Below are 24,457 nucleotides of genomic sequence, written 5' to 3' on the forward strand. Positions count from 1 at the left end.
TCCGAATTAGCATTTTTTTTTGTTTTACGCCCCGTAATTCTTCCTAAGCCAGGCTTCTGCAGAATAGCGGAGCCAGTACAAGTATTAGTAGAATAGCAAAAATGTGTTCCTCGTCATTAATCTCTTTGCTCGCGGTAATTGTGATGGGAGAATCGATGCCTGCATCAAAGATGTACTAGTATAGTAGTTTGAGTATTAGAATTCTTAATTGACTATTTGTAAATAGACCAGACTGTGGAACAAAGGATGATCCTGGACCTACACCGAGGTATTGCCAGTGATTCTCAAATATCGCAGAACAGAATTTGATACGATGAGATAGAATGCAATAGAAAGAAAAACAGAGGGAGAGGGAACGTGCAATAGAAATAAAGACAGAGGGAGAGGGAACGGAACGGGTTACCTACTCTTATCTATCAGAACCCTTACTATTATTATTAAAGAATTCGAAATGAATCAAATCGGTTAACAGTGACTGCTCTACCACTGAGCTACTGAGGAACAACAATAAATTAGGTTTCAGAGAATTCCATTCCCGTTCTCAACCCATGACCAATATGAGCTCGAGGTTTCCTTCGTCACTCTCGGAACTTCTTCGTAGTGGCTCAGTTCCATGCCTCATTTTATAGAGAACCTCAAAGTGGCTCTATTTCATTATATTCCATCCATATTCCAATTAATTCCATTAATTTAATATCCCTATGGTGTCATTGAGATAAGAGATGTCGTTTCTAGTCTATCTCGTTCTATATGGAAAGTGCAATATATATATCCACAAAAATTGCAATAGAAAAGAAGGAGGTTTGTGATGATTTGCAAATCTTTTCTACTAGGTAATCTATTAAGTATCCTTATGCATGAAGATAATCAATTCGGTCGGTTGTGGTCGGACTCTATTATGGATTTCTGACCACATTCTCCATAGGGCCCTCTTATTTCTTCCTTCTCCGAGCTCTGGTTATGGAAGAAGGAACTGAGAAGAAAGTATCAGCAACAACAGGTTAGGTTTGATTACGAGACAGCTCAGTTCATATCGATCTATTATGCGCCGAAGTCTGCATCTAGCATTGGGTAGACCTCACACAATAACTGTCCTAGCTCTACCGTATCTTTTGTTTCATTTCTTCTGTAACAATCTCACAAACACTTTTTTGATTATGGATCTACTACCAGAAACTCAATGCGTAATCTTAGCATTCAATGTGTATTCCCTCATAATCTCATCATTCATTATTCAACCATTTTATTTTACCAAGTTCAATGTAATAATTTAGTTAATTGCTTGTTTTAAAATGTCAAAACCAATCCACTTTAGCGTGTTTAATTAATTATGCATTATGAATGTATGTTTTAATTAAATAGAAAATGTATATGCATAAAGTATGTCATATAGATTTAAAATCTCACCATAGGCTAAGCATGTTTCGTGCATTCCAAGTATGTCATAAGTGTTATAATGTATAGTATGCATGTTTAGGGTTCCATGAGTGATAGATATAAATTGTTATATTATTGCATGGAATGGATGATTATATAATTGTTCTATAAAGCATGTTAGATGCATGTTATAGGTTATTTTCAACGTCATAAAACAAGATAGACGTTAAAATCTATAATGAAGATAAGTGCATGCTCACTTAAGGTTAAGAACCAAGCACGATCAATTGTAATAGTTAAAATAGGTCGATGTCTTGTAAAATTGTGCTTACAAGAAAGCTCACCTGGCACGATCTTGTCTAAGGCTTGAGGTACTTAAGTTGACGGTTTACGGAACACCTACTACCTGGAGATCGAACCAGTACTTGAGTTTAGTTAGCCCAGTTTTATGAGCATGCTTGACTGATGTAAGTTTTGGAAAAATCACCTAGACATGGGTTATATTTAATTAGCCGAAATATGCCTAAATAATGAGTATACCCAACCATCTAAAATACTTAGCGGGAGGAAAAAGGTATATGAGATACATCGTTTTCCTTTTCACACTCTCTAAAAAATTCACACCGTGAGATTCATGCTCGGCCTCGTGTCGCCCTGGGAGCATCCTCCATTCGGAAGGTATTTGCATTAGTCAATAACAAGGTGAATAGAGAAAGTATTTATAGTAAGCGGAAGAAGGAAGTATATCAACACGTCCTATGGTCTCCACCACTAGGTTGCTCCGTGAGATTCCCATGTTCCGCCTGCATGTTGCCCTAGAGAAACTACTCATTCGGAGGGTCGTAACATGGGAGTCGAAACAATGCAAACTTCATAAATGGATAGGATTTCTTAGGTCCATTCCCAACTTTGGCTTTTTCATTCGATAGCGTTGTTGGGACCGATCTATGAGGTCTGAAATTGATGGGTCACACTTGCGAAGAATTATTAAGAGTTAGTATATTCTTGCCAAAATAGCAATAACTAAAACACTATAGGAACAAGAGTTATTCTGGGATTAGTGTTTAAGTCAAGAATGTCTTGGTTTAGTGAATGATTGACTGCCCCTCTGTAGCAGTTGCTCTAACTAATTAAAGTATCATTGCAAATTAATAATTTTTTTAGGTACATTATTACATTTGCTAAAACTGATTGGATTAAACAGGATTAAGTCAAATCATTAATAGAATTTTCTTTATATCACAGCATGAAAAACTCAATAGTACAATTACTCGCTTTTGAGAAATTAAACGACGACAATTACGCAACTTAGAAATCAAACCTAAACACAATACTGGTAATTGATGATTTAAGGTTTGTTTTAACTGAGGAATGTCCTTCAAACCCCAGCTCAAATGCAAACCGAACAGTTCAGGATGCGTATGACAGATGGATAAAGGCAAATGACAAAGCCCGATTGTACATTGTATCCAGCATATCTGATGTTTTGGCTAAGAAACACAATGTTATGGGTACTGCTAAAGAGATTATGGAATCTCTAAAAGGGATGTTTGGACAACTGTCCTTCTCCCTTCGACATGAAGCCATAAAATACATTTACAACTGTCGTATGAAAGAAGGGACCTCAGTTAGAGAACATGTCCTGGACATGATGGTCCATTTCAATGTGGCAGAAGAAAACGAAGCTGTCATTGATGAGAAAAGTCAAGTTAGTTTTATAATGGAGTCTCTTCCGAAGAGCTTCTTCCAGTTCCGCACAAATGTGGTGATGAGCAAAATAGAATATAACTTGACTACTCTTCTCAAGAGCTACAGACTTATCAGTCCCCCTTAACGAACAAGGGATGTATAGGAGAAGCAAATGTTGCTATCTCCAAGAAATTAAAACAAGAATCGTTCTCCAAAAATAAGTCTGAACCTTCAACTTTTAAAAGTGTTTTGATGAAGAAGAAGGGTAAAGGGAAAAATAAGATTCCTACTAACCGCAAACACAAGGCTCAAAAGGCAGATAAAGGAAAATGTTTCCATTGCAACGAAAATGGGCACTAGAAGAGAAACTGCCCTAAATACCTTGCAGAGAAAAAAGCTGAAAAGACACAACAAGGTAAATATGATTTAGTCGCTGTAGAAATATGTTTAGTAGAGTATGATAACTCAACTTGAATACTAGATTCAGGGGCCACTAATCATATTTGCTCTTTTTACCAGGAAACTAGCTCCTGGAGAATGCTTGCGGACAGCGAGATAACACTCAAGGTTGGAACAGGAGAGGTTGTCTCAGAAAGATCAGTAGGAAATTTAAATGTGTTTTTTGGAGGTAGATTCATTATATTAGATAATGTACTTTTTGTTCCAGGAATGAAAAGAAATCTAATATCTATCTCTTGTTTATTAGAACAATTGTATAAAGTATCTTTTGAAATCAATGAAGTGTTCATTTGGAAAAGAGGTATTCATATTTGTTCTGCAAAACTAGAAAACAACTTATATATGTTAAAACCGAGCAAAACAAAAGCTATTTTAAATACCGAGATGTTTAAAACAGTTGAAACTTAAAATAAACGACAAAAGATTTCTCCTAATACCTACCTTTGGCACTTAAGACTAGGCCACATTAATCTCAATAGGATTGAGAGATTTGTTAAAAGAAGACTTCTAAATAAGTTCGAAGACAACTCTTTACCTCCATGTGAGTCTTGTCTTGTGGGTAAAATGACTAAACGATCATTTTTCGAAAAAGGTTATAGAGCCAAAGAAACCTAAGAACTCGTGCATGCAGATCTCTATGGTCCAATGAATGTCAAAGCACGAGGAGGGTATGAATATTTCATCAGTTTTATTGATTATTATTCAAGGTATGGCTATCTTTACCTAATGTGTCACAAGTTCGAAGCTCTTGAAAAATTTATAGAGTATAAAACTGAGGTTGAGAATCTATTAGGTAAAACTATTAAAACACTTCGATCGAGGAGGAGAGTACATGGACTTAAGATTTCATGACTATATGATAGAACATGGAATAAGGTCCCAACTCTCAGCCCCTGGTATGTCTCAACAAAATGATGTATCAGAAAGGAGAAATAGAACTCTGTTAGACATGGTTCGGACTATGATGAGTTTCTCTCAATTACCCGATCCGTTTTGGGGATAGCAGTGGAGACTGCCACATACATTTTGAATATGGTTTCTACTAAGAGTGTTTCAGAAACACCTTATGAGTTATGGAAAGGGTGTAAAGGTAGTTTACGTCACTTCAGAATTTAGGGATGTCTAGCACATGTGTTGTTGCAAAACCCCAAGAAATTAGAACGTCGTTCAAAATTATGTCTATTCGTAGGATACCCCAAAGAGACGAAAGGTGGTTTGTTTTATGACCCTCAAGAAAATAGAGTGTTTGTATCAACAAACGCTACATTCTTAGAGAAATATCACGTAAGAAATCATCAATCTCGCAGCAAACTAGTATTAAGTGAGATTTCTAAAGAAGCTACTGATAATACAACAAGAGTTGATGATCAAGCTGGTCCTTCAACAAGAGTTGTTGATGGAGCTGACACTTCTGGTCAATCCCATCCTTCTCAAGAGTTGAGAATGCCTCGACGTAGTGGGAGGGTTATAACTCAACCCGATCGTTACTTGGGTTTCACAGAAATTCAAGTCATCATACCTGATGATGGCGTTGAGGATCCATTGACCTATAAACAGGCAATGAATGATGAAGATAGAGATCAGTGGATCAAAGCCATGAATCTTGAAATGGAGTCAATGTACTTCAATTCAGTCTGGAAACTTGTAGATCAACCAGATAGGGTAAAACCTATTGGTTGCAAATAGATCTATAAGAGGAAACAAGACCAAACTGGTAAGGTACAAATCTTTAAAGCTCGACTTGTAGCGAAGGGTTATACCCAAAGAGAGGGGGTGAACTATGAAGAAACCTTCTCTCATGTTGCTATGCTTAAATAGATTAGAATACTCTTGTCTATTGCCACATTTTATGATTATGAAATTTGGCAAATGGATGTTAAGACAGTCTTTCTAAACGTCAATCTTGAAGAGAGTATCTATATGGTTCAACCAGAAGGGTTTATTGAACAGGATCACAAGCATAGGGTTTGCAAGCTTAAAAGATCCATTTATGGGTTGAAGCAAGCATCTCGATCCTGGAATATAAAATTTGATACCGCGATCAAATCTTATGGCTTTAAATAGAATGTTGACGAACCTTGTGTTTATAAAAGGATAGTCAACTCTATAGTAGCTTTCCTAGTGTTGTACGTTGACGATATTCTACTCATTGGGAATGATGTGGGATTTCTGACTAACATTAAGCATTGGCTAGCGACACAATTTCAAATGAAAGATTTGGGAGAGGCTTAGTTTGTTCTTGGAATCCAAATTGTTCGGAATCGCAAGAACAAAACACTCGCATTGTCTCAAGCATCGTATATCGACAAAATGTTGATTCGATATAAGATGCAGGACTCCAAGAAAGGATTATTACTTTTCAGGCCTGAAGTTCATTTGTCGAAAGAACAAATTCCTAAGACACCTCAAGAAATTGAGAATATGAGACACATTCCCTATGCATCAGCAGTCGGCAGTCTGATGTATGCCATGCTATGTACCCGACCTGACATATGCTATGCTGTGGGAATTGTCAGCAAATATCAGTCCAATCTAGGACGTGCTCATTGGACTGCCGTTAAGAATATCCTCAAGTATCTTAGGAGAACGAGAGACTATATGCTAATGTACGGTGCTAAGGATCTAATCTTTACAGGGTACACTGACTCAGATTTTCAGACCGATGTAGATTCAAGGAAATCGACATCAGGATTTGTCTTCACTCTGAATGGAGGAGCAATAATATGGAGAAGCATAAAGCAAGGTTGCATTGCTGATTTCACCATGGAGGCTGAGTATGTTGTTGCTTGTGAAGCAGCGAAAGAATCTGTATGGCTTAGGAAGTTCTTAACTGATTTGGAAGTCGTTCCAAATATGCATCTTCCAGTCACTCTTTATTGTGGTAACAGTGGAGCAGTTGCAAATTCGAAAGAACCAAGAAGCCATAAGCGAGGAAAACATATTTATCGCTTGTACATGTGATCACTAAATTGTACATGTAGAGACATATGAGTGGAGGCGTCCTATGCAATGAGTATTGCATAAGATCGGACCATGAAGAAAATCACTCTCTTTATAATGTCGTTTACTGTTGAGACTGATTTTCTTTTCATTGGATGACCTAGGTAAGTCAATCTTAATCCTGAGCTAACCATGAACTTCTGTTCATTCGGAATTATCCTTAGATTTGCATGGGTGAGAGTGGCTAGAGTTTGCCGACTCAATAGGCCTCCTATTTCAGGGGTCAGACTGGGTGAATAGCTGGGGACGTAAGGTGCAAGATGGAATCCACTCCTACCCATTTTTAGGGATAGAAGAGAGGTAGTTCCCTTACGTACTGACTTCAGGTCTCTAACAAGGGGCCCGGGCACACACTCATTGGCCTGAAAGGGATTTGGTTTACTGGTTGGACCACAAACCAATTGTTCATAAGAGGATCAGTGGAACATAAGGAACAAGAAGTAACTTCAGGGGTAAAACGGCTAATTGACCCAACTCTAGTTACGAACAACCTGTGAAGGATCGACTTACTAATCATGGTTATATCAAATGGACAAAAATATATCTATAGTGAGGGGATTGCAACTACTAGGCTATAGTGGAGTGTCCTAGTAGTTAACGAATGTTGGTTAACAAGGTTAATTTGTTTAACTAGTTAATCTTGGATCGTTGGAGCCCATGATCTATAGGTCCATTAGGTCCCTTTGCTAGTTCATATCGGACTAAACCATAGAACAGTGTGACGAATGAGTTCGAAGTGTTCGAATTCAAATTAGGGAATATGCGCTACATATATACGATATATTTAACTGCATTTTTGTTTTATTTACGAACTAAACAAAAAGAGAAAATTTGAGGTATTTAAATAAGATTTAAATATCTTAATCAATTATGTGTCGGAATTGATTGGGATTGACATTTGAATTAATATTAAATATTAATTAAATAGTTTAATTAATCATTTAATGTTACTTTAATTTAAAATTAATTATTCAAACTAATTGTTGAATTAAAATGAAGAAAGTCAAAATGTTGACTTCATTTAATGGAAAAATCCATGTTAGTAAAATTTTGAGGTGTCAAAATTTGATTTAACCAAACTTGCATGCTTGCCAAATAAACTCCACAAGTTTGAGTGGAATTTTGAGTGTCAAAATTTGGTGATCTCAAATTTGCATGAACATGCAAACATGACTCTTTAAATAGAGTGATCATGGTACATGGAAGGTCTTCTTTCTTGAAAAAGACCTTGAGAAAATTCTCACAAGCTCTCTCTTCATATATACAAAATCCCTCCCAAGTTTAGTCACTCACCAAATTCCACAATCTCGTTCTAAGGCCGGAGGATACTTGAGAAGACACTAGTGGTGGTTTGAAACCGGTTCGTGAGGAAAAAGGAATTTGAAATACAAAAGGTTAGTATTCAAACTCATTAAGTTTTAATACTTATGAACATGCTAGTTATTTACTATAATTGATGTTCTAAAAGTGCCCAGATCAAAATTGCTTCTGCATGTGTTTTATTAACGCCATCATCTATCTGGAGTAGGACTTGTAAGCAGGTTTATGGAGACACGAGAACCTCAAATTTGAAGGAAGGAAGCAAAAAGGATTCTCTCAGTTACATAAAGGGGACAAAGTGTTATACTCTAGAAATTTCAATTTTGAGTTGGTTGGGCAATAATGATTAGGCCGGAAGTCATGAAGATCGGAAGAGTACAACTGGGTTTGTATTTTATCTTGGCAACACCCATCCGCATTTACTTGGTCATCGAAGAAGAAATCTATAGTAGCTCTATCCACCTGTGAGGCTGAATATATAGCAACATCCGCTTGTGTTTGTCATGCTATACTATATGGTTGAGGAGGAGATTCTTGGAGAAAATGGAGCTAAAACAAGAAGAAGTAAGCAAGCAAGATCTACATTGATAAAATGTCAGCAATAACTCAAGCCAAGAACCCGGTTCATGATGAGGAAGCAGACACTCTCTTTCACTTCATAAGAGAACATGTGAAGACAAAAGAAGTGGAATTGCACCATGTGAGTTCGAGTGATCAAATTTCCGACATATTTACAAAAGCATTAAAGTCGGATGCCTTTCAACATCTGAGGAAGAAGCTTGGCGTCCAAGTTCGTGGAGAAAGAAGTTTCAGGGGGGAGAATCTTAGATATTCAAGTTTCATGCACTGATATATATAGATGAATTTGTAGGATACATGTACATGAGAGATCCATTTACTTGGTTAATATTTAAAGAGTCATAAGAGTTGGATACATTGAGTAGATACATGTATTAGGTAGATGCACTATTTAATGGTAAATGTATGGCCATGAATGAGGATGTTCCAAAAGGCCTATATAAGGACTATCCATGTAGAGTTTTTCTCATCAACTTGAAACAGAAAGATCTCTTCCTCCACCTAGCAAAATCTTTGTCAGCATATCTTTCATAAAAAGAAGTTTGTTGCTGTTATTGAATTTCACCAAGGTCAAGGGGGATTACCTCATTCCCTTCTTTCTGTAGATCTGTTTGCTCCGGAACCTGAACCGAGAGCTACTGAACCTGAACCTTCTTTCACTCTTTAACTCGGTAATTGACTCTATTCCCTGAGCTACTGAACCTTTACAGTTACAGCCGGTAAAAGATCAATACTCAAGATTAATGAGATTGATTTCACTCTTGAACTCGACTATAAGAAAGAAGAATGATCCTGAACCTCGTGAACAGGATATTCCACTGTTGTCTCGGTAACTTCATTTCTAGTTCTTTTAAAACAAGGAAAGACGGACGAAACAAGAATGAGACAGAACTACTGAACCTGAAACTCTTAACAAGGAAAGACTCAAGATGAATGAGACTTGATAGTCTTTGTTTAAATCAATGAATTAGCTGACAGGATCCTGAACTCTATTCCCTTCAGTTATGGTGAGTTATTCAATCACTTGTCCCTATTTATTCTTTCAATTCATTCTCCTTTACAGTGAAAGAAGAAATTCATTAGCAGCTTTGAAAGACGAAACCAAAAAAGAACCTGAACCTATTCTTTCTTTACTTTAGCTGCTTTGAAAGACGAAAAAAACAAATAAAAGAAAGATTTGCTCATTCACCTGCCCCTGAAACTGAAAGTGTTTCAAGGAAAGACGAAAGAGAAAACCTGAGCTTGCCCCTGAAAGTGTTGAAAGTCAAGACTCAAGATTCATTCTTTAACAAATCTTGATCCTGAACCTGCCCCTGAAAGTGTTGAAAGTCTTCACTCTCGATTCATTCGAGTTCAGACTAAACTCTCGATGAATTATTCTGTAAACACTCCTTCCTTATTCATTCGACTGAACTCCTGAACCTGCCTGCCCCTTCTATCTATTACCTTCCCTGATTGAACTCGGTAAACTCCTTTTCCTTCTTTCACTTTGTCTTCATCTTCTCTCCTTCTTTTCATTCTTGATGCGGAAAACCTTAAATCAATATGAATGGAAGATGCCTCTTTCACTTCTTTTTCTCTGTCAAGCTCTATCTGACCCCATCTATGAAATCATGGTCGGCTACTCCCAGGTATCTTCCATGGAGAACTTAGGCTGATATGAGCAGAAGAAAGAAAGGCATGGAACCGATTGGTGGTTCAAGTTGCCGAAGAGTCAACAAGCTTTGTGATAGAATCATGGAATTCAATGAAAGCATTGAAGCCGGGGGAACAAAAATGGGATGGTCTAAGAAGGCCGAAGAAGAATAGCTTGCAGGTTAGAAAGAATTCTGGTTAACCATGAGATTGTAACTCTCTTCTTTCTCAGAAGCTAGAGTTCTGACTGGGACTCTCGTATTACTACCTAAAGGACGATAGGCAGATAGGATTGATGTCAGCATTAACGTCCGGGTGAAAAGGTATGACTAAAATCTGACTAACTTGGCCCTAGCTTACTACTCCTACTAGGATAGTCGCAAAGGATGGCTAAGATAGTTAATAGCTGCTCAGCTCATATGGGTCTGGCCTTATTCAACTATTAGCACAGGAAAATAGAAGCACTAGGATAAAGAGGAACAACAGACGATAAGAACCGTATCGGACCTTACATTTATCTATAGTCCTCCGAGCGAGAGTTTGAGAAGCTAAAACAACAAATAATGAATTAGCTCTATCAAGCCCTATTTCCAGAATAGGAAAAGCCAGGGGGGGAGAGGATAATAGCGGATGTAACAGTAGTGGTGGCATTCTCAACAGCCTTCGTAGCTCTATTATCCAAGTCTCACTAGGAGCCTATTCGGATTCTAAGAAGAGTTGAAACAAGTCCGAGGAACGGTATCAATAGTAAGTAGAGTTCATACTATGTGATCTTTGCCTTTCTTTGTTTTCTCAGATATTTCGTATTTTTCAAGCGAGCTAGTAAAGTACCTCTTAGCTTAGGAAAGTGGGTTCTACCAAGCCAGTTTTAAAGCGGGGGCTCTAGGACAGTTTGAAAGTTTCCCAAGGAATATTGATATTGAAAAGAGTAGGTCCAGCAAGTTTGTTTGAAAGCCTTTAAGCATTCCCCGGTGCTTATGCACTAAAAGTCTTTGTCCCTGTATCGTCTATTAAGGTTACTTCTTTAATAAGCAGCTTATTTTCTTTCAATTGTATAATAGCTAACCCTTTAAAGTACTTTTGATCTTCACCCTACGGCGTAATATCTCATGTTCTTAGATCAATGGGAATGGTAGCGAATTCACTCCCCAATGGCATGAATAATCAGGCTTATAGCTTGACTAGTCTTCCAATAAGTTTACACCGTTCAACAACTCTATACTGTAATTTTGACTTCCACGTAGCTACAGCTGCGGAGCTAAAAGCTACAACCGCTTCTTAATTATACGAGAACCTAGGTTTTGTTTTTCTTTATACTACTTACAGAGAACGTAAGAACCTTAACCTCTTTGTTTCCCCTGCTTTAGTCGATAAAATGTTATTAATTTCCACTCCCTTTGTCATCTCAAACTATTGAACGATATCAAATCTTTCTATGTGAAGCTTCTATTCGAGGGCACTGACTCTCAGTCCATGTGTTGTAGTATCAACTCGCATAGGACCTTAACTAGACTCATATTCCAGCAGTATCCTCTCCTAGTCTAGCTTCTCCCTTCCCTGTCCAGCTCATTCTGATTAGCTGCCTTCTTCATTCAACTCTTGTCTAAGTTAGATATTGGATTTCATTTCTTTCAGTCTATGGTCCATATTTTAGTTCAAATTGAGCTTCTTTCTCGAATTCTAATTTCAAATGCAGAGTGCAGCACCTATCTTTCTTTCCTATCCATTTTCTTTGTGTAAGCTTAGATTGACCTTACGTAATTCGGTCCTTTCTTTGCAACCAAGTCAACATATAGAAGGTTTAACCGCTAGCAGAAAGTCTGGGTTATAAAGATCTCGACTGAAAGGGTAAGAAGCAACTGACCACTTTCACGATATAAATGAAGCTAGTTCGGAGTTTCGTTTCTGGTTGTCCTTGAATAGTCATTTAGAAAGTTAGTCTACTTTCTCTAAGGTTAGCTTTCAAGCTGGATGGAAGGAATTTGAATGTAATAATATCGATTCATACAAAAGTCTCTTCATAAAACATGTCCAAGTCTATGAACAAAATTGAGATCTTCGGAATCAAAAGCAATAAATGAGTTGGCTACTTCCTTGTCTCCCCACTCTCTAGTTCACCTTTAGACGAGTCTATTTGAACACCCTAATATCTTCTAAGACACGATCAACGCTGCCTATCATTAATATCGTTGAACTTTAATCGGTTGATTTACCGACGTGGTACTTCTACTCTACCCGTAACTGGCTGGCCCCTTCTTCTCTGTTTTTCCTAAGTCCGAATTGAAATAGAAATAAGATAAGAAAACATTTCACAAACCAACCTAAATTTAGAACATAGTTAACAACGTCTATAAAGTAGGGGCTTCGTACATTGTGCTGTATCAAGTCAATGTGGAGATTTTGAAGAACTCCTATATCCAATGAACCACGGTATATGTGTGCCGCAACCTGCTGTATAGTCAACCCAGCGGGGAATAGATAATCTTGCCCGCTAGGCATATTCAAATCAAGATTGAACAAAGCCATTAGGAGTTCGCCAATTTTCTCCTGGATAGAGTCGAGCGCCAAGTCTCCCAAGCGCTCTTCCCTTCCATCTTATGGGGAGTCAATCCGGGCAAACGTCCAACCCTTACACGAGAATGGCCAAGGGAAAGGACAAGCTCAGATTCAATATAAATTGTTGAGTCAGAAAATATGCAAAATGGAATAATCTCCAATAGACCAAGAACAAATTCTTTATCAAAGTATGGAATAGATAACTTATTATTATATAAGAGGCACCAATCCCAATCCAAATGGGAGTGGTTTTTGAGGTAGAAGGAATGTCCTCCAGTAAGCCTGGCGGCAGCTCAGCTCCCTCCCCAAAAGATTTTCAATGTTCATATATAGAAAGAAAGGAGGCACCTCTAAATTCAAGATAGCCATTAGAATTTGGCAAGTGAATATAGACAAGAGTTTATTCCTATACGAAAAGGGTCGTGCTACCCAGGTCAGGGGTACTATATATACCTTCGACTTTGTTGGCTCCAGAAGCATTTCCCTCACCCTTGTTGGTCAAAGCCTTGCTTTTATGTTGTGATCGGTAACATCAAGCTTTTGGCAAGTTCCAAAACTTGCGCCAAGCTATATTCGCCCCAGATCACCGGGGATTTCTCCTCCTTTGTAATGTAAGCGGGGACCCGAACCCTGATTAGCTTGCACATGCAGGCTTTCCAACTCGGGAAAAGCAGCCAGCACCAAACTCACATAGTCTTTTGGTGAAAGGTGTTTTTCACTCCTATCGTGATTGATATTGAAAACTACCAGAATGATGCGACTCTAGACTTAACAAAATTGAAGTATAGTGATCTGCTTTAACCGCTGAATGACTTCCAAGATACATTGCTTCACAATGGCTCAGAGTAAAAAGTCAATAACGACGAAGCTTTTTTGTGCCAGTTTTCTCAATTGAATGAATTGTGATATGTAAAATATTGCTAAAGAACACATGACCAAGATACTCTATGTGTTATTTTGGGGAAGATCAGCCTGAGGTAATTTCCTTAGTAGCTTTGAGCCGTTGAGTGGCGACCCTTCTATTCGGCACCGTTGGATCACTAAGGCTGTCTTTCGTACCTTTTGATCTGACTTACTAATTTTCTTTTGCCATATTCCTTCCACTAGATGAATTTGACCTATCCCAACAAGTCCTACCAGCAGCCTATCCTATTTTCTGCTCTCAAAGAGCCTAGACTAGACCGGTCGGCCGTTGAATGAACGAAGACTTCCCTTATCCAATGCTGTCTTTCAATATGGAAACTCTTTTCTTTCCTATTCTTCCATCTTGATGCTAACTAAAGTCCGAAGGACCCCCAAGGGGTTCCAATCTTCCAAATTAGAGGACATATCCTATTAACTAAGGAATCCCTTTTGTCATGTAGGAGCCCGTCGCACTTTCACTTTTTTCACTAGCATGATAGATAAAAAGCTGTGAGAAGACGATCAGGGTTTTCGCATATTCTATTAACGACACACGGGGAAGGTTTGGCGAAGGTGTCCTTCTAAGAGGAATCGTACTGTTCTCCATATGCGCCATGGCCGGAATGAAAACAGAGGGAGTCGTCAAAGAAAGATAACTACAAAGAAGGATGTCCCTATAACTGATATGGAAATTCTTTTTAGCCGGCCAGAAAGAATGAACGCCCAATCCCCTTTGGCATACATTAACTTCTCCTTTCAATAGATGAATATTTTGTAATATGTTTGCTGCTCAACCGATCATTTCTACCACCTACTTATGCTCTCCCACTTTTCTTGGCTAATTTTGGGGAGTCAAAGTTCTTTGGTTTCAACGGATAAATAAGAAGGAAAGATGGAGCCGGGGCTACGTTCTTCCTCGATCCATGAAATTACATATTGTACTTGTTATGGAAATCTTGTCAAAATTTGAAAGATCCACTTGACTTGTCCAAAAAGAACCAAAAATATGGATAAATGAGCACGAAGTCATAAGTTCTCTATTGCGTTCTCGATTGGAAAAGAACCAATCCGAAAAAGAAGAAGAAGAAGAAAAAGTCCATTCCGAAAAGGAGGATCCGCACAAAATCGATAAACAAAGAAAAAAGCTTGAGATCAATTCCAGTTGATTCTCAATCCCCATGGAAAGCTCTTCATGTCCTACTAAAACAAAAAGAAGAATGAGGAAGAAAAAGAGAAAAGAAAGATGAGACGATTCGAGATCAGCGAGTGCAATTCTCACGAGAAGCAGAAGCTCCTCCCTTAGCTAAGACTTGTTAGGCTAAACGACTGACACATTCGAAAACTAAAGCGCAGCACCCAGAAGAGTTGAGGTGGGAATGGCAGACAGAGAAGAGATTAGAAATTAGAGAGAGAGCACAAAGAAGTGGTTTGACTCAAAAGCGCAAGAAAGAGAGGAACTCATTCAAGCAAGCTAATTCGACCTTTGTAAAAAGACAGAGATTAATGTGGACAGATTTCAGTGGCATTTCGCTCCACTAGAGAGAGAGAGAAGGTTCGCTTTTTAGGCTTGTGAAAGAAAGAAGAAAGAAATTTGCCTGAACCTTACAAGTAGCGGGCAATGAAAAATGCAAGCACGGTTTGGGGAGGGATTTGTTTTTACAGAGAGTCGTTCAACAACTCTCATCTTTGGATGATATCAAGAGAAGAGAGTGACTTTACCGCTTTCCTTTCCCCTCAGGTCTTGGATCGCCTACTAAATCTCTTTACGTTCTCCGTTTTTGGTCAAGAGAAAGTAGGAGTAGCGGGTACTATTGGCGAACTCTTCTTGCCCTCTTCCTATATTTAGGGGGTTAAGCGAGAAATGGCTTGAACAGGGAGAGGGGGAGTCGTGCCAATTCTCTCTCCGGGCCAACCTTACACAGTGAAGGATTCATTCTTATCGGAGTGTATACGAGCGAGTGGAGCCCAGAGAACGGGGAAGCCCGACATAGAAAAGAAAGATCGTCGCTGCTAAATGGATTTTTATTTCGGGCTCGGGCAAGACGAGAAAGTAGATATTCTACATTTTCCGTGACAGGTGGTTGTCATAGATAGGAGCGACTTTCTTGTGGTAGTCATTTCAAATGATCACCTCGAATGCAGATTCTTTCCACCCCAATAAGCCAGTCACAGACAATAACTCAACTGAACATGAGAGTTTCTTTTCATCCAGCTCAGGAAACCTTTGCCGAACCAAAACCAGATCTCAGATTGACTGAAGTAAAAAAAAAAACCTATTTGGGGGAAGTGGCCCATTCACATTTTGTCCAACTTTGCTAATGAACAGATGTGGAAAGTTGCCTATCAACCAATGATCATTCTTTTGGCAAGTATTTGAGGATTAAGATTTGATAGAAAGCTTTTTTATCCCGGAGATTTTGGGCCGAAGATCAGCACATATTTTGTTTTCTTTGGTTGGGTGGCGGGTGGAGAATTAGAAAAAGCATTCTTCGCAGATTTGTTGCACTTTCTTAGTCTTTCTTCAAGACCTGGTAATCTACCGAGAAATATTGAATGGTGATGTTCGCCCTTTATTTACTCGATGTTTTTTTCTTCCTATTTTGGGTATTCATCACCCAGCTCCACGAGAAAAGGAAAAGGATAAGAAAAGGCAAAACGTTCGTACAAAGTCAACCTCTTCCGAAAATTCTAATAGTCTCACTCAAGAAGCTCCCTCTCATTGGAATTGTCTTTCCTTCTTCCGAATGCGACAAAGGGAATTACCTCTCCATAAGAAAAAGCCTTCCATAAGATGGGCGGTCGACCCCCAAGAGTTCCAACGAACCAAGCCCCTTATCCTCAGAATAGAATAGAATCTGAAACTTCTAATGACTTAGTCAGTCAGTCATGCAGTGGAGGATTTTGAGAAATGCGCCCGAATGTCCCCCCTACCACCATAAGACTCTCGAAAAAGAGAAAGAGGTTTATCAATCAAGTCTTTCTTATCTTCTTTCATGTGGAAGAGGGTCATCCATATAGAGAATTCGACATTCTCTCATACCTTTCTTCTGGTTCGATATTCTGGTGTTCTAGGCGTAGAGGAACCACACCAATCCATCCCGAACTTGGTGGTTAAACTCTACTGCGGTGACGATACTATAGGGGAGGTCCTGCAAAGAGCTCGACGCCAGGATGATAAAAAGCTTAACCCCTCTAATTCTTATTACTTTTCAATATTCAACCATATAGAAAAACACTAACAATGAAAAGGTCGTCTTATTCAAAACCCCTTCTCTCTCACTTCACACCTTGGAATGCACCGTTCTTATAGAGGCGCTTTCACATCTGTCTTCTTAACTCGAAATGGCAAATGGCTGGGGAGATGAAAGATTCCTTTTTTTAGGGTACCTCCGGGAACAGATCCAGTGGAGACGGGGTGGGGCCTACAGCTCAAAGGATTAGAGCACAACCAGGGTGTCGGGGGTTCGAATCCCTCCTCGCCCACAATCGGGCAAAAAGGGAAGGACTTTTCCCTCTGAGGGTAGAAAAATCATGATCTGGATAGCGCACCCAAAGCTATGGAACTTGGGTGTGGGTCTTTTGTCGAAATGGAATGACCTTATCTTTTTCATTAATGGGTTAAGGGGGTTACATTATAAATTCAATATAGTATACTCTCTTCGAATCAGCATCTTTTTTTGTTTTACGCCCCATAATTCTTCCTGAGCCAAGCTTCTGCAGAATAGCTAAGCAAGTACAAGTATTAGTAGAATAGCAAAAATGTGTTCCTCGTCATTAATCTCTTTACTTGCAGTAATTGTGATGGGAGAATCGATGACTGCATCAAAGATATACTAGTATAGTAGTTTGAGTATGAGAATTTTTAATTGGCTAGTTGTAAATAGACCGAGACAGTGACTGCATCAAAGATATACTAGTATAGTAGTTTGAGTATGAGAATTCTTAATTGGCTAGTTGTAAATAGACCGAGACAGTGTAACAAAGGATTATCCCGAACCTACACCAAGGTATTGCCAGTGATTCTCAAATATCATAGAACAGAGAGGGAACGGGACGGGTTACCTACTCTTAACGGTCAGAACCCTTATTATTATTATTAAAGAATTCAAAATGAATCAAATCTCCCCAAAGTAGGATTCGAACCTATGACTAATCAGTTAACAGCCGACCGCTCTACCACTGAGTTACTGTGGAACTATAGTAACTTGGGTTTCAGAGAATTAGTATCCTTAAGCATGAAGATAATCAATTCGGTCGGTTGTGGTCGGACTCTATTATGGATTTCTGACCACATTCTCCATAGGGCCCTCTTATTTCTTCCTTCTCCAAGCTCGAGTTATGGAAGAAGGAACTGAGAATGAAGTATCAACAACAACAGGTTAGGTTTGATTACAGGACAACTCAGCTCATATCAATCTATTATGCGCCTCTGTCTGCATCTAGCATTGGGTAGACCTCATACAATAACTACCCTAGCTCTATCGTATCTTTTGTTTCATTTCTTCTATAACAATCTCACAAACACTTTTTTGATTATGAATCTACTACCAGAAACTCAATGCGTAATCTTAGCATTCAATGTGCATTCCCTCATAATCTCATCATTCATTATTCAACCATTTCATTTTACTAAGTTCAATGTTAGTCAGATTAGTCAAGATTTCTATGTTTCGATGCAACAACAAGATGTTCTTTGTAAGAAGTCATTTTGTTGGTTGGTTAATTGGTCACATTTTCTTCATTGAATGGGTTGGATTGATATTAGTCTGGCTACAACAAAAGAATTCTATGTAGATCTAATAAGTACCTTGTATCAGAATTGAGAAATTCTATGGCTCGAATCTTTAGTATTCTCTTATTACCTATGTCTACTATTTAGGCAGAATACCTTCACCCATTCTGACTAAGAAACTGAAAGAAATGGAGGGGACTAAACAGGAACAAGAGGGATCTACCGAAGAAGATACTTCTCCTTCCCTTTGTTTCGGAAGAAAATGAGGATCCAGACAAAATCAATGAAACGTAAGATGAATGAGACAGATTGACAGGAAAGGAAAAAACAAAGGATGAATTCTACTTTAAAAGGACACGCTATCAAACAAAAGAGAAAAATACCTGTTTATGAAACTTCTTAACCTCTGTTCCGATGTAAATAAAGAAAATGACAAAATGCTGTTAGATTTAGATACAGACGAAAAAGATATCTTCTGGTTTCAAACCCCTTTGTGTGACTATTTTCATACTTTATGTGACAAACAAATTCAGAATACCCCGGTAATTCCATCAATTCCCCATCAAAAAAAGAAGTGAATTCAGCTAATACTCTTATGCCCCCAATTAAGTATATTCTATAAAAAGCATATATGTAACCACGATTATATGACCCTAACCCAATTTAGTAAAGATGAATAAGTGGGTTTATAGAAGAAAGACGCTATAAATATTCCGAAATAAGCTATACTGATAGAAAATGTTGCATTTTTCGCTCATACCAATACCAATTTGAAGAATCGGTTGAACTTTCATGTAACAAGTTTATAGACGGAGTTAACTATTGGTCTAATATATTCAACTCAATAGCTTCTTGATTGAATTGAGTGAACGGAATTCCTATGACTCCACAAAGAAAGTAAATAGGGATAAGACAAAGATCGGAAATAGCATCGTATTATCTGATTCATAAGGATACGAAAAAGTAGTATGAGTACAAAAATAGGGAATACTCACAAAAGTACGCATCATTTTTGTTAAATTACTTACTATCCATTTGATATGCTGTTTTTTTATCCAAAGAAGAAGACCTTTGATTATTATTCATTGTTAGTTAATAGTAATAAGAAGGGAAAGTGTTTGTTTAGTCTTTTTGATCCTTCTTTACCCCATAATGATATTGAATAGAGGGAATTATTTATTTTTCCACTGTTTGAAAATGTTTAAATGTCCTTCAAAAGTCAGTAAGTAGATAGGAAACATATAAAATGCTGTTAATCCTGCTGTGGAACAGGCTATTATTGCGAAAAGCAGGAAAGGGGTGGAATACCACAAAGAGAGAAAGGGTACCTAATCAAAAAAACATTTTTTGTAATTGACACATGGTTAAACCCCATAAGAACCATATTCTGACTTTTATCTGGAGAATATCCAACAACAGATTCCATTGAGTGAATAATGAATGGACTCAGATCCTAAAAACAACAAGCTTTAGAATAAGCATGAGTAATCCAATGAAATAATGAGCAGCTCGATAGGACCCTATACCCAAAGCAGCTAACATCATACGTATAACCCAATTGAGACATTGTAGAATAGGCTGCCTAAACTTCTCTTAATCTCTTTTTGAGCAAGAGCTAAAGTAGCTCCAATATAGTACTATTATTAACCCTAGATATTAGATTCATGATGCAAGGTATTACTATAAAAAGCGGAAGAAGTCGAGCGACAAGAAAACTTCCCCTACCATGTAGCAGCATGTAGAAGAGCCAAAATCGGGGTAGGACCCTCCATAGCATCAGGTAACCATACATGAAGAGGAAATTGAGCGGATTTAGCAACTGCACCTGCAAATAATAGGAAGGACGGCGCACAAAGTAACAAATAAGAAATTCACCTCATTATTAGAAATCAATCCCGAAATGCAGAACTCCCTGTTGTCCAATAAAGACCTAAAATCCCTAATAAGAAATAAACACAAATCCCCCCACGCAATTAGTTACAAATACCTTTTGACAAGCATTTGATGCAGCAGTAGATGGAGTGAACTAAAACCCTATTAATAGATAAGACCACATTCTAACTAATTCTCAAAAAAGAGAAATTTGGATCAAATTCGAACTAGTAACTAATCCCAACATTGACCTATTGAACAAACTCATATACACTCTCAAATATCCTTGATCGTGAGACATATAATTGTCACTATAAATAAGAACCATAATTCCATCGTGATTAATATGGACATAATACAAGTAAGTGGATCGATCAAGTAAAGTAACCCAACTCTAAAGAAAAAGCATTATTGATAGTCCAAGACCATACATATGGATAGATATAACTACTATTTATTTGATCAATAGATAGATAGATAAACTGAAAAAATCATAACTATACTAGACAATCAAATACTCGGAAAAGAGTACATACGTCAAAGGGTTTTGGTTGTGGTCGGAAAAAGAAAGTAGAAGTCCCCCTCCTATTAAGATAGAAATTGAAAGTGAGATGAAAGGTATGATCCATGAATATTGATACGTATATTCCATAAAACAAGTATATTGAATTCCTAATTCATTTTTCTGATTCACCCGCTCTTATCTCTTTTCAAAAGGATCAGTTACTAACAAATTATAATATCCAATATAGAAACTGCTAATTTTCTTTATTATTATTAGATAGTATGCATTACACAAATTTCCCGCTATAGAGCAAGAAGGAATGAATAATTAGACGAAAAACACTATTTCATTTTGGTATCAATCATAAAAGCCAGTCTACAAGTGGATCCAGTAAAATCAGACTGATTTGTATTAAATTCATTACGAATCATTAAACAATGAATTTGATAACCTTATTAGTCGATGAAACCGTAGCACTCTATGCTTTGTCAGAAAAGGAAGGGCATGATAGCTACTTTTTTCTGTATAACAGAATTATTAGTTACTCATTGGATTTATTTGAAGCATTTACCATTAAGTGATTTATATGAATCATTACTATTTCTTTCATGGGGTTTCTCCATTATTAAACTATTTAAGAGCAATAACTGCAACCAGTACTATTTTTCCCCAAGGTTTTGCTACTTCAGGTTTTTTAACTGAAATGCATCAATTCCCACTATGAGTTCCCGCTCTCCAATCTCATTGGTTAATGATGCAAGTCAGAGTGATTCCATTTCCAAACTCTATCTATAAGAATTCTTGGTAAAAACAAACAATCATCACTTATTAAATGCGTTATTTTCCTTTGATTCCAATACATGAAGGAAGAGAACTTAGTCTAGGGTTTATCTTTTTAAGCATAGGTATTCTTTCAAGGGCAGTATGGGCGAATGAGACATGAGAATCGTATTGGAATTGGGATCCAATAGAAACTTGGACATTTATTACTTGGACCATAATTGTGGCCTCTATTGGACATGTATGTTATATTCATAGGAATCAATGGGAGAATGGCAAATTGCTCGAGTGGGCTGTTGGGCGTAATCGTAAGAAACACTTTTCATTTCATCCCTGTAGTTCTGCTTCTTGCTCTAAAAATGAAGAAAGACTTGTCGGAAATAGCCGGTTGGGTTGGTCCAACCAAGAAAGGCATGGGAGTGGGCATTGCTGAGAAGAAAATCCGACGGAAATGGCCTATTGATTGAAGCTCTACGCTGTGGAATCGTCCGCAGGTAGTGTTCGGGTTTAATCCTTTGAGTTCAAGGAGGGAGAAGGCTTTCTAAAAGCGGCTTTTGCCATTCTCAATTGCCTTCATCGCCCTGGGGAGGAATCTGAGGTCGCCTCTCTATCTTCTTCTCCAAGAGAAGATTGACCAGCCCCACATCTGACTCTTCATCCACTGGAATGGAACGAGGATGAATGAGCTCGGCGGCCTTTTGCTTTAGCTCTTCGGCCCGAGCCTCAAAAAGGTTCATTTGTCGTTCTACCCCCGATACTCCTTGGAAGAAATTAGTCGGCATCCTCCCTTTCCTATTCACTCAATTCTCTGAGGTTGAGCCCAACCGGGCAGACCTAATGATCCGCTCGTAGCCTTATCTTATCGACGGGTCTAGAATTAGATAGATACAGCATTTTCTTTGACTCATGCGCCTTGTTTGAGTTTGAAGTCGTTACCTTACCTTGCGGGAGCCACCTAGGCGAGACCCTTCTCTCCTTTTTTTCTTATTTCCATATGGTGAATCACTTGTTCAGTTGACTGAAGACCGTGTCTGTTTCAACTTCACCCCTCGTGTCGTGTAGTCTAGCAAGACTAAGAAGTAGTGGTCAACTTCATTTATGAACAAGCAACTATTTCTTAGTAGCAATATCTTTCTCTTTTTTGATTCTTCCTCCACTCACCTCCACGGGCGAATAAAGTCTAATACACTCTTTCTTGGCTAGTGTAGCAGACTCCATGAGAGGTCATTCGGAAGGGCTCCGTATAGTTCAATTTTGGGGCGTAACATTGTGGTTGGTTGTTCCCTTTCCCTCGACTGACCGAGAAAAAGAAGTGAAAGAGGCATCTTCCATTCATATCGATTTAGGTTTTTCTACACCATATTTAGATCTTCCTCTTCTTCGATCCGGAATTCCCAGCAAATCCTTGACTCCTCGAATACAATGGGATTTCATACCTGGCGAATCTTTCACTCTACCTTCTCTTATTAAGACCATAGAATGTTCCTGCAAATTATGACCTTCGCTCGGAATGTGAGCAAATATATCATGTCGATTGCTCAACCATACTTTGGCTATCTTACGTGGAGCTGAATTAGGTTTTTTCGGTGTTCTCGTTGAAAGACGAGGGCATACTCCTTGCTTCTAGGGACATTGATCCGAAGCTCGAGTACGGTCCGTGCGCCGTTTTTCTTCTCTACCATGACGACGAATCAATTGATTTAATGTAGGTATCACTCTTTCCTTTGTCCTTCCCCCCTCTTTCTTTTTGCCCTCTCACTAGTGATTACTCCCGATCCAAAGCACCCATTTTCCATTCATAGAGAAATTCAATCGTCAAAATAAATAAAAAGGTCATCATGGACCAAGATCCAAACAAATCAATCTTGTTGAGAGGTACTGCCCAAGGAAAAGAAAAGGTGACTTCCAGATCAAGGATAATAAATAAATTAGAAACAAGATAAAATTGTATATCGAAACGACTTCTGGCATCACTGGAAGGATCGAAACCATATTCATAGGGCGACAATTTCTCTAGATAGGTTGAACTATTGGAAGTAAATGGAAAAGGAAGATTGAGTGGGATCAAAGAAACTAGCAGACTGATCACTAAATAGATACAAATAGGTGCAAATTCTAACATCATCACATCCCACTTGTTGGTTCTTTCGCTTCTTGATCGCAGAGCGGCATACCGGAAAAGAAAAGAAGAAGAAAAAGCCCATTCCGAAACCTTCACTATCAAGTTCAAGATAATGAAAGAAATTCCAATGAGAAACTTAGGAACCCAGATCAAGATCAGAAAAAAGCAGCACTCAAACGAGGCGGGGGATCCATGTGAAGCAGACCTACAATCGGATAAGGAGAGATTTAATCAACCTCAGGAGGAAAACTAGGGATTCCCGCATAATCAGGTAGCCTCGCGGCAATCTCGAAACACACAACCACAACAATCAAATATAAAGACTACGGCAAAGCACAACCGCATCTCTACCATCTTGCACAGCCAGAACACAGGCCCAAACTCACTAATCTCCTGATTCTCAGATTAGATATCAGTTAGTTCAATGATAGATAGGTCTTTAACAAAGAAAAATCAAGAAGGAAATACCTTCCGCCCCTACCATATATGAATGAATGAAATTAGCACGATTTTCATGGTTTTGAACATCACTGAGATAGGCTTAGCAACGAACCATTGACTGGCCCTTGTTCGAGAGGGAGAAGTTTATTCATTCAATGGAGCTTTATTTGTTTGATCTAGTAAGGGGGTGTTAGAAATAAGCAACTGCCCAATGAAACAGCGGTTTACAAGCGACCCGATCGAGCGAAGAGCTCCAATGCGTGTATTTGTAGGAGGATGCCTCGCCGGATCAACTGACAATGGCATTCTGGAAACTGTTGGGCCAGCCACAATTGGTGTAATGTATGCCTAGGTGCGTATGTCGAGAAAGCCCCTACTCCTAACAAGCTGACAAGAAAAAAAGTGTTGAGTCGTCTTTTTCTCGCTTTCACCTTCGATTGCGAAGGGATTTGAGACTGGGTTTCAATTTTCTTCTCTCTCTCCAGCG

General features: G+C 38.4%; 1 non-coding gene and 2 pseudogenes across 1 annotated transcript; 1 reads left to right on the top strand and 2 right to left on the bottom strand.

Annotated features, from left to right (window-relative positions):
• Nucleotides 1-857: 857 nt before the first annotated feature.
• Nucleotides 858-18,516, top strand: LOC111472817 (annotated as a pseudogene).
• On the bottom strand, nt 17,640-17,712 carry TRNAN-GUU. The gene has a single exon. It is a non-coding gene; the product is annotated as a tRNA-Asn (tRNA).
• Nucleotides 18,517-19,270: 754 nt separating the features above from the next.
• Nucleotides 19,271-20,251, bottom strand: LOC111472818 (annotated as a pseudogene).
• Between the last annotated feature and the right edge of the window lie 4,206 nt (nt 20,252-24,457).

The sequence above is a fragment of the Cucurbita maxima genome, unplaced genomic scaffold, assembly GCF_002738345.1.
Source record: "Cucurbita maxima cultivar Rimu unplaced genomic scaffold, Cmax_1.0 Cma_Scf00088, whole genome shotgun sequence".
NCBI classification, from domain to species: Eukaryota; Viridiplantae; Streptophyta; class Magnoliopsida; order Cucurbitales; family Cucurbitaceae; genus Cucurbita; species Cucurbita maxima.